Genomic DNA, 12,439 nt, shown 5'->3' with positions numbered 1-12,439 from the left:
CATTCTCAAGTATCATGGACGTAAAAGAAGAATATTGGTCGAGGATGTTCGCTCCATCGTCATACTGCGATTGGAATGCTTTATGGTATTCATTCCAATCTGCCTTTTCAACAATCCTTCTCCGTGGCCTTCTTTTAATTTCGCAGTCTACACCGAAAACAATAATAATTGGGTCTATGATCACTGCCGTGAAAGTCATCACAAACAGACCAATTAAAATGAGGGAGCACATTCGGTGAGCATATGGAGAGATCAAGGTTAGATACAGTACCAGATGATAAGGACATGAGTGTGTGTGATCCATTATTCAGTAGGCAAAGGTCAAAGTCTTGTCTCAATCTGTTTATCATATTTCCTCGAGTGGAGCAGAAGGTTGAGCCCCAGGAAATATGATGGGCATTGAAGTCTCCTATTATTAACGATGGAGATGGTATTTGCGTGAGGAGATATGAGACATCTAAAGCACTGAACTCAGTTTTCGGTGAGAGATACAGATTGCAGATATGCAATTTGAAGCGAATAGAGACCTTTACTGCAATAGCAGGAATGACAGTGGTTAGTTGAATTCTTGTAGCCAATACCCCATTCTTCATGAAAATCGCCACTCCACCACTCTCCCTACTGTCTACTAGGCAGTCGTATCTCTCACAGAAGTATCCTCTGAATGTAATTGGGTCATGTTGTAGAAGGTGAGTTTCTTGGAAACACATGATTAGTGGATCATGTGCGTGTGCTAGTACTCTAATATCTTCAATGCGGGACCGAATACCTCTAACATTCCACTGAATAATGTTCATAAGTGTAAAAAAAAGTAAATTTCGGAAATTATATAAAAATTAGCTGTACGTGATTCGGTTTTTATTTTTTGTATTTTTTATTTTAAAGAACTCCGATGCCCTAGGGTCGGGTGGTTCTTCAACCATATCCTCCAGTATATGAGGTGATGGTGGAGGAGATTTATTTGAATGGGATGCTGCAGTTAACATCCCAGAGGGGTTGGTTATGTGGGTTCCCTTTACGGGGAGCTTATTAGGTGGCTTACTGCCAGCTGTGATAGTCTCTACTCGTGTCGGTACGACTTTGGGAACAGGAACTTTCGTATGCATCACACTGTTGGATTCACTAACTGCGACGAAAGACTTTTTATTAATTTTTTTCAGCTCTGAGATAGTGTCTGTAAGTGAAGCTACTTGATCAGAAAGCATTTGAACAAGTTTTTTAAGTTCATTGCAGGATCCGCACTGCTGATTATTAACGTTTGTTTCGACGTAGCGGTGGCAAAAGATACATCTGGTTTAACCAGGTTCCGTGAATTATTTAACTTTTTGTATTCTCTTCGTGCGGCCGGGAAATATAGCTTTTGCTCCGTACAGATTTTGAGAATTGCCTTTTCTTCTTTAAAGATTGGGCAATCTCGGGAGCGGGCTGTATGTGGACCACTGCAGTTTGCACATTTTTCACTTTCTTCGCAGTTAGTGTCATTGTGACCTTCTTTAGCACATCGAGCACAGATCTCAGTTTTCGTGCAAGATGTTGTAGTGTGACCAAAACCTTGGCATCTGAAACATCGCCGTGGGTTGGGTATGAATGGTCGTACCCGAACCGAGAGGTAACCCACTTTAATCTTCTCTGGTGGAACAGGGAGATTGAATGTTAGTATAAGAGACTGTGTTGGTTCTTCTGTTCCGTTCTGCCGTTTCATTATACGTTTCACTTCAGCAACATCTTGGTGGCAAAGCTCATCAACTATTTCAGAGATATCTATATCTAAGAGGTCTCGACAAAAAATTACACCCCAGCTCGTATTTAACGTTTTGTGGCTTTCTGCACTTATATTTATACCACACATTTTACGGAGACGTAAGATAGATCGACTTTGTTCATCGTTGAATGTTTCGATCATTATCGATCCGTCACGTAATTTCCTGATATTCTTTGGGGAGCCACTTGCACCTGTTATGGTTTTGTTTATTAAGAAAGGTGAAACCTTTTGAAGGGAGCCACCTTCCTGACTATTTCTGAGAACAACGAATCTAATATTTTTAGAATTCGATTCTAATAAGTAATGGTTCTCTTCAGTAGGACTTTTATCCTCGTCAGACAAAGCTGACTGAGGTCTCTTCACAAGACTGGATTTGGTGGTTTTTTCAGATGGACCAGCACTATCTAATATTCATGAAAGTAAACTTACCTTTGCAAGGATTTGAACCTCAGAACCTTCAACTTTGAAAATCACTTGTTAAACAGCTAATTTGTAGATGATTTTACCACTAGATCAATCTGGTGGTTTTCAAATTACACGTATATAAGAAATATTTATTGTCCTGATCTTACTTTTTTAAAACTTCTATTTTATAATGCAAACAAGCCATTAACATCCGATTTTATATTATTTCTATTAGCTAAATTTTCTTATAATATCACAGAATTTATACTATTTGGGGGAGGTAGTTCATCATAAACCATGACTGAAATATTATTCTATCTTTAATTATAATATTAATATTATAATTATAATAATTAATTATAATATTTCCCCAACTATCAGTTTTTAGATGATCTCTATTTGCATATTAAAACAAATTAGCATTTTATATTTATTTGATCCTAACAATCTTTCTGAAAATAATATTTATCATTTCTATATCACATCTCCTCCTCTCTATATCACAGTCCTCCTCACTGTGTAAAACCAGGTGCTTCTTCTGGCTTATTACAAAATTATAACAATGTAAACCAGGTGAAGACTAATTTGTAAAACTAATTCACTATGTAATTTTCAGGTTTGTAACTGAAAATATGTTATCTTTGTTCAGAAAAATAATTAAATATAGATTTTATTATAAATGTTTTGAGAATTACTTTTTCATTTATATCCATGGGTAGTAAAATCAAAGCTTATGTATAAGGGTAGGCAGTCGGCTTACAACAGAGTTTGCTGATGCGGAGAGTCATTACTTTAAATCCAAATTGGCATCTTCCAAATTGACCTCCATTTGGCCATTTCCAAATAAACTACATTTAAAAATTTTCAAGTGATTTAAATAGATTATTTGTGATTTTACAGTGACAGCATAGCAGCCAGGTGGCAAGCATTTCAGTCTCTTAATTGAGAGATCAATCTTCTATATTTTTATTTTTTTTAACTTTTATTTTTCATATATATATTTATATGTAACTAATGCAAATATATCTATATATTTTTTGTAGCAATAATATTTATAAGAATCTGGAAAAAAGAATTTATCATTTGCTAATTATTATTTTATATTGAATATAAAATGATTATTTTAATTTTAAACGTGTCAGTGAAGTTTCATCAAACATCAATCTGAAAATATTTGTTAATGGTTTTTTTTTTTAATATATATATATATATATATAATCTTACACATTGTAACAGATATACCAAAAATAAAGCAATCTATTTATAATAAATAAATATCTCAAGTTTTGATAAAATAAAATCTAAATTAAATTGTAATCCAAATTATTTTTCTTGAATGTGGAGACGAATGACCATAAAACATGTGTGGAATCCGCTTGATCCGGCCTATCCGCTTGATTTATCCGGCCCGAGGATCATGAAACGGTGGTAGAGTTTAGAGCGAGGTTGGACTGTATGTTCATAGGTGATGAATAAAGACAACGCCTTATTGCTTGTTGAATAATGGTTTATTGAATTGTCGTCTTGACAGTTAATGAAATGAATTGTAACATAACGTATAACTTGACATGTAAAAATAAAAAATATAAAATTAAATAAAACATTAAAGCTAACGTTCATCCGAACAAAGAATGGAGTCCATCCAGACTAAGAGTATGACGTGACCGCCTTGGATCAGATTCGAGCGCCGAATGCTAGTAACTATGAATAAAACTGGTTGTCCATCCGGACAAAATTAAAAATGCGACCGCACTGCTCGGGATTCTAACGTAGAATGCTAGTACGCGTTTACCTTCCGATGAGTGTTAGCACCCACTAGATCGCAGCACCGGACGGCTCGACGTGAAACGAAACAAATTTAATAAATAGAAAATTATTATTTTAAGAATGCTATTGCACTGCAGATGGGAACCACTCACTAAAACCAAATTAATAGCAGTTTAGATTATTGGAATGTTGATTTGACGAGAACAATTAATAGTTTTGCTTGATCAGGTTTGTAATTTGGCGGTCTGATCTCACAAGAACCCTCACACGCTCAACGTTTTCGTCAGATTTTGAAGTTGAAGGTCTTCCTGAGCGAGGTTGATCTTCAACGTGTTCTCGGCCTTCCAAAAATGATTTGTGCCAGCGGAAAACTTATATATGCCTGTTTCTACTTTTCAAAGGTCACAATCGCGGATTCCCCAAGTTTAACACAAAACTTGGTTGCCCAACGTTGCTCTAAATTCCGATGCTCCAGTTTTGTAACACAACAAAAACACAACTTCACTGATGGCGCTGCTAAAAATAATGTGTTGGCTGAACGGAGTTGCAGATCGCTCGCAGTGTTACCAATTTCATTACTTTTGTCACACACCTCGTATGTGTGTATGTGTTAATAACATACATTGAATAAAATTAACTAATATTCTGAAATATATGCATTGAAGTATGATACAAACAAATATTATTCTTTATTTTTCTAATATTAACAGACTTAAGTATCTTGTTTATCCCTTAAATCGTAGAGTTTGAATCTGTAGATATTTTGGTGAAGTAATTATGTTTGTGTAAAATAATTTTAATATCTTTATTAATTTTTCAATTATGGATATATTTATTTACAGGTGGTAATGTTTGGGTTCTGGCAATAAAAGATGTCAAAACCAATGATTCCGGACACTATTCTTGTGAAGTAAACAGCAATCCTGTTGTAAAGACTGTGCATAAATTATCAGGTAATTTTTTTTCATTTTTTTAAGAGCATAGGGTCACTTTAGTCCGTCTATTATCCGAGTCTCTTCAAAGGGTGTGTTCGGGCCTTGCGGTTTTCCCAGTACTTTTTCATATGTTCCGTTCTCTGTGCCCTTTCTGATGTTGAAAATGTTCATGTTGTGAGTTTCTTTCTTATGAGTGTGAAGCGAGTCTATCAGGTAACTATAGATTATCATTATATTTTCTTACTTGGTATCAAAACAAAGTCAGTTATATGAGATTTAATAAAAAATATGTGTAATTTTAGTTTTTCTCAAAACATTTTAATTTTTTCATCAATATTTTTGCCACCTACAAAGTACTTCCCTTAAAATATAATACATTTATGCCAGCACATTCTCTAATCTTTGAATCACCTGTAAAATGCAATTTTTAGTATAGCATTTAGCAGCTTCTGCGCTTCTGTCAATCTCTTCAATGTTGGCAAAACGTGGTCACTTCATGGTTCTTTTCAGCTTGGGTAATAGGAAGAAGTCACAGGGGGAAATTTCTAGGAAATACTGAGGCTAAGGCCATAATGGTGTTGGTTTGCGCAAAAATTCATGAACAAGTAGTGAAGTGTTTGCAGGTGCATTAACGGAGTGCAATTGCCATGAATTGTTATGCCATAAATCCGGCCATTTTCTTCAGATTACTTCACAAAAATGGCATAGAACTTACAGGTAGTATGACTTGGTGGCATTTCTTTACTTTTTCAATGTTGTCATCAGTTGTTGATATACTGGGATGTCTAGGGTGCTCATCATCTTCAACATCTTCATGGCCCTCTTCGAAACCTTCGCACCACTTTTAAACATTTCATAGAAATATCATCAAAACATCATTCAACATTCCCAACTCTGCAGTACTGCACATTATTCTATTTTCGAAGCAAAATTTAATGCAAATTCTTTGTTATATTTTTCCACAAGTTAAAAATCGCCGACCATACAAAAATACATATAGCTTTTTTGTAAGCCAACAATAAACTAAGCATCCATATGGTTACCAATATAAATGTACATTAGAAACTAGTGTGTCAATACAATAACAAAAAAATTGTGACAATTTATGAACAATTTTTAAATTTTACTAATTTTTTTATCAAACCTTGTATAAAAAATGCTCATAAAAGTCTACATTTTTCTCTAGTAAGTATATTTGGTGAAGCAATACAAATAAATTGTTAAATTAACAGCTAAACTATGATAAAATCTCATATTGCTATTATTGCAATAAAAGCAATATTGCTTTTAGAGCTCATATTGCAATTAAACTTTGCTAAATGTTCTCCACTCATCTGTGAGAAGAGTTCATCAATATTTATTATGAGAAAAGAGTATGAGGAATTCTCTTGACCAAAATGACTATAGGATTTCATTAAGACTAAATTATATTTTTCAAGGTAGCTTAGTCTACCGTCTTTTATTAGTGTCTTAGCCAGTATTATCACTGACTGCTAAGGTGAAGACCTGAGTTTAATTCCATAACTTAAATGATAAGTACGTTTTTTCAGACAATCTATACCCATTATCACTCATTGGACTTAGATGAAGAATTTGACATCTCATTTTAAATTTAGAATTTTTAAAAAATTGCAAACAAACATTCTCTCAAAAAAATTTAATTTATTTAAATGCAATTTTTCTTTTTTTTGTACAAATTTTGAATTTTGTTTAATGAATTACTTTCTTTTAAACAGTTATTTAATTTAAATGTAATTAAAATCAGTTTTGTTGTTCATACATAATAAATCTTTTAAATAATGTTTTCAAAATTATTTTATTTTTATTTTTTTAGCATTGCAGTAAGTTACAGTACACATTACTTATTTAGATTATTAAATTTCTATTATGTTTATCTTTCAGTTTATTTGTTGTTTTATTAAATTAAATGATCACAAGCCTGTGATGGCTGTGTAATAACTTTTTGATAATTGTTTCTTATGTATTTTTTAGTTCTGAATACGAAAATAACTTTCATTTTATTTCTTCATGTCAGGATTTTTTGCAAATCACAAATTTCAAAATTGGTAAAAAGTTTAAAAATTTCTAATGAAAATTGTCACAAAATAAGCCTAATTTCTATTATACTGCATTTTTTAATTAATTAATTTTTATGAGATATGTCATGCCTTTGAAAACCACTGCTCCTCTTTACCAGCCCTTAATGACGATATATGTAAAATACTTACAATTTTATTCTGTGTCAAAAATTCTTTGGATGGCTAATACTCTGCTTGGCACTTTTCCTTCTGTGTTTTCTATTGGAGTTGTCTCTGTGTAACAACTAGCAATGATCTGCCATCATCATAGTAGTCCATTTTCCTTGATACCTCTTTTCTATTTCTTTCATATCCTGATGAAATCTTTCACCCATCTCTTCGTTAACTCCAGGTTTCCAGAAAAATACTCCACATGTGAATTTAGGAAGTGAAACTTCAAGCTTATGGAACAGCCTCAATTTTTGTACTTCTGCAGCATGTTCTCAATGATTGATTTGAAGTTCAGATCCTTCTTATTGCCCAGAAACTTGCTTAATATGTCTTTAAGGCTCCCTACGCTTCTTTTTCTGCAGTTTTTCAAAGATGGTCATATGTTTCTCAAAATTACCATCTTTGAGGAGAAGTTTTCTAATGTCAGGACCAGTAAAGCCTCTTTTAGTTTGGGGATTGATAAGACTGGAAATTTGTTACAGATGTATTTAAAATATTTACCTTCTGTTAATAAGGCTTTGACAAATTGCTTCATCAAGACTAACTTGACATACAGAGATGGAAGGAGAACTTTATTCGTACCTATGAGAGCTTTTTGGAGCACATTTTTGGTTTCAGGTTCTAATGAAACTCTTTTTGGCTATTCTTTTCTAATCCAATGATTTTCTCTGCAATTGCTACCCCATTCACATAAAAAATAAGGAAACTGTGTGTATCCTCCTTGCTGTCCTACAAGCATCGATATTATTTTGAGATTGCTGCACGTTATCCATTTATGACTATCATATTTAATTTTATCAAGAACGAATCCCAAATTATCATAACCCTCTTTTAAATGGATAGAATGTCCAATGGGTATTGACAGACACTTATTCCTAATGTGAAGAAGAACAACTTTGAGGCTTCTTTTGGATGAATCTATGAACAGTCTTCAATCGGTACTTTCGTACAGAATGTTAAATCAGGTCAAAAGTCCACGTACATCAGTGCAATTCTCCTTCTTCCGAAAAATACGGAAGAAAATCCTTTTCTTTATACCTAAACCAGGAAAATGAGGTGTCAGCGGCTGGTATATTCTTCTCTTTAAGCCTCAAACCAAGCAATTCCGAATTTTCTGTGGTCAGATATAAGTCTCAAACCAAATCATTTAGTTCAGACTGTGAATAAAGCTCTGGTGCACAACTATCTCTGGGTTCATATTTCTCAATGTTATCTTTATTTAAATCATTTAAATCACTTGTAGAACGATCTATTTCAGTAAAATTTTCTGGTGGAATTGGCACTAGTATATCTGGAATGAGGAACCGACGTAAAGCGGATGGCATATTTAGACTGACAATTCTTTTTTTATTCTTCAATTTGAAACTGTGAACACCAGTCAAACAAAAGTAATAATCATTGGTGTGATTTCATGGTTCTTATTACACCACTGGATCTCTGAATCTGAATGCTTTATGTTCACCCTTTGACCACTGTCTAAGTGAAGAGCTTAGATGTGTAGCAAATATAGTGTGGTAACAAAGTTCTGTCTTGATCTCCTATTTTCACGCTGAAATACGTAAGGTGCACTTGCCCAACTAAACTTGTTATTATACTTTTTTTCCTTTCCACCATTAACACGCTACAAATAAAACAGAAATAATCTGGAGAATTTTTGCAGCCTCTTGAAGCCATTTTGAAAACTGAAAATTTGCTATACGCTTTACAGTCTTAAAATATATTCTCCACCTACAAAAATGCATTTATCACAGTAGATGGAAAAACCTCGATATACACACGCTGATGGCTGAAACAACACTGACAGTAGTTGCACGTTGCACATTCCATGGTGCCATGAGTAGCGCGAGTAGCTGCAAATAAACATGTTGGCAGCTATTCAATTCTTATTTATCTTGTTAAGTCTTGTCACAACCTGTTGACCAAGCTGTTGACTGCATGCATTCACTGAGCAATGGAGAGCAAACCCTCCCACTGTCCTGTCTTCTTCAACCCAAATCCCTCTGTAGCCACCTCTTCAAACCACTCAACTGTTTAGCTATAAGAATGCATAGTATAAGCCAAAAAAGTGAATACATTGTATTAATTTATTATAAAAAATCCATTTTATAATACACGTTTTTGCATTTTTCCAACTTTACAAATGTTGAATTTTTCAACTGCAAAAATCTTGACATGATAAAAAAAATTAAGGTTATTTTTAGATTCAGCACTAAAAAATACATAGGAATCAGTTATCAAAAGTTAAAAAACATTCCACAACCCAAATTTTGCAGGCTTGTGTATGTTTTTTTTAAAGTTTAATAACTTTTTTACTTGTGTAATATTATTGATTCCTACAATAATTCCCCAAAATATACTTAGAAAATGTACAAAAAATAAATTAATGTATTAAAAGAAAAATCAAACAAAACACAAAAAGACTAAAAATAGCCAACTTACAACTACTGAAAAAGTAAATAAATTATTACAGTAAAATATGTGTTAACACATTAAGTTACAAGGAAAATATATCTAATTAAAAATAGTTCTAAATGACCAAAAAGTTTTACAACCTCTCATCTCTTGAAACAGGGTTTCTTAATTAAATAGTTCAAACAGCAGCTCACAAAATCCTATGAGAATACATGTTGTTAAAAATTGTTGCCGTTTAATTTTTATAAATGTTATATTATTGCACTGAACAACTGTTAAATTAAAATTGATTACATTTCTTAATCATAAAATTATGTTTCATGTTTCTTGTGCTCTTATTCTAAAGTGTACAATATTTTTCATCTGTATGAGAGGGGAATTGTATGACTTACATACTAATGATATGCACATATCACATTTGATTGTTTATTCAATCACATAAGCATTTATTAATCCCTATTTTGTGTATAGTAGAAATCAGTATAACTTTTACTCATAATTAGATTTAAGATTTGAGATTTTTTTAAACATGAGAAATGACTTCCTAAAATGCAACATTATAAACAAACACGTTTTTTGATAGTGACAAATATCTTTGTTCAAAAAAGGTGGCATTGTTTTAAATTTTATACTTGGCACTTCACACAAAACAATAAAAGTAGTAATGAGGAGTTTTCAGATGGGATTTTGAATACGGAGATCCTCCTAAAACTACATGTACTTTGATTGACTGATATGTAATGAAGCAGTTGCTTGTACCTGTAAAGCATGTAAATTGAACAAGGATAAAACCTATTTCAATACGAAAGAATGATTAGTTATTAATTTAGAAAAATACTTTCAACCTTGTGTGACCAAAAAAATTACAGTTTTTTTTTTTTTAAATTAGTTTAATATAAATTAAATTTTTTTAAGTAAATCTTTTAATTTTCAGTTTTCTGTAAGAACATGCTGACCATGTATAATAAAATTTTACATTTTTAATTTGTATTAAATTAAAATGAATAAATCATTTGACAGATTAATACGTATTGTACGTATATACTTTTATATGCAGTATTATGCAATCATTTAAATTAATATGACTGCAGTTGATATTGGCACTGAATAATATTAAATGAATAGATTGCTGTACTAGTTTATATGTAACAATGCACATGCACATGTGTTATAGTCATATTATTTTTCCTGTTAGCTAAAGCATCATACTAATTAACTTTCAGATTGTAGTGTAATGACAAATGTGATGGAGATGAAATTTTGCCATTTACTTTGTAATCTTTTCTCAGACTCCATCTGAGCTACAAACCCTTCCAAATAATTGATATTTGTATTTTTAACTCCAATACCTAATGCTATTCAGAGAATTTAATGTGTATTAATTGTGGTAGAATAAGAAAAAAATAGGTGATTTATAATTGTGGATTTTCTAGCCCAGAAATGGCTATGCAGACTTCATAAGTAACAAATAGTTTCATTTTACAAATTTAATTATTTTAAGATTTAATGTTTTTTTTTTTTTAATTAGCAAGTACCCAATATCATGCTTAGTAAGTAAACAAAGAGTTTGACATCTTATGATGAAAACTCAAAATTTTTTATTTAATTATAATATGCGAACTTTTTTTTTGTTTTTTACTGATCAGTTTCAAACTAATTTTCTAAAAAATTTGAATCGATTCAATTTAAGGCTACCAGTTTTAATTTTTTCCGCTAATTCATATTAATCTGTATATATTGACAGAAATAAAGTATTTATGAATTGTATAAAATTAATGAACTATATTGACAGAGATAAAGGTTTGTAAAGCTAATAAAAAAACTGGTTATTAAGCAAGAATCAGTATAGTAATATATAAACCTTAATTATAATAATGAAACAATTGTATTTTTACTAAATCACACAATATTTGTTGAAATTAATATGTAATAAGATGTATTTATGGATAAAAAGGTATAATTTTATCTAAAAAAATTTTAGAGAAAATATGCTTAGCTAAAATATGCTGTGATATACAAATATTTCTGAAAGCGAATAATTCAGTGTTACCTCTTTTACAAATAGTAAATAAAGGATAAATTTTGTATTATGACACAGTTTGTTTTTTTTATATTTCTTTCAAAATGTTTAATAAATGCGTATCTTCATTTGAAGATATGATAAAAGTAGAAGTTGTACAATCTACACATTTATTTTTCAGTCCTGTCACGTAACTTGCAGCCACCATCAACAGTGGTTACTGATTCTGAAGAGGTAGAGTATACAACTGTATTACGTGAACACAATTATACAAGTTGTTGTACTTCAAGCAATGTGACATCAGGTTGCTTAGGTTTCAGTAATATTCAAAGCATTTTGGAAGGCAATACAGGACAAGATCCAGAACATTGTGAAACTGATTTTCCTGCAATTGTTCGTTGTATGGCAGGTATGTAGTATCATAAGGATTATTCTACTGTTATATTTTAGTAGTAACAATGTATGTTTTTTTGGATTTTTTGGTTTCAAATACCCATGAATGCATTCAGTTTGATGTTTGATTTTATTTTGATCCTAATAAAAAAAAACAGATTACACAAAAATAATGTCAGTTTGTTAGTTTGTAGGTTATTTGGATGAAACTATTTTTGACCTCCTTGAGAAACGTAAAATAAAAATGTTTACAGTATTTTCAGTAGGAATATTGTGAGAATTTATAGAAATATCATAAACCAACACTATGCTCCTTCTGAATATTTTCTTAATTTCTTTCTGGTAATGATTAGCATGTATATAAAGGCAATTCAATGTATTAGATTCCAGTGCTCTTTTTCCTTCCTTGCACTAATTCATTTATTACCTTTTTTTATCTGATTAAATAAAAACTTATTTCAGTGAATTTAAAGTAGTTATGATTTTCCAATATTAT

The 12,439-nt window shown here is 31.5% G+C and overlaps 1 pseudogene; it reads left to right on the top strand.

Moving 5' to 3' along the window:
• The window catches only part of LOC142317799 (Ig-like and fibronectin type-III domain-containing protein 2), a 107,295-nt pseudogene that overhangs the window by 3,791 nt on the left and 91,065 nt on the right, over positions 1 to 12,439 (top strand).

This window comes from Lycorma delicatula, chromosome 1 (genome assembly GCF_047948215.1).
Source record: "Lycorma delicatula isolate Av1 chromosome 1, ASM4794821v1, whole genome shotgun sequence".
Taxonomy (NCBI): domain Eukaryota; kingdom Metazoa; phylum Arthropoda; class Insecta; order Hemiptera; family Fulgoridae; genus Lycorma; species Lycorma delicatula.
The sequence above is the reverse complement of the archived record's forward strand: the minus strand, read 5'-3'. Positions and strand labels throughout refer to the sequence as shown.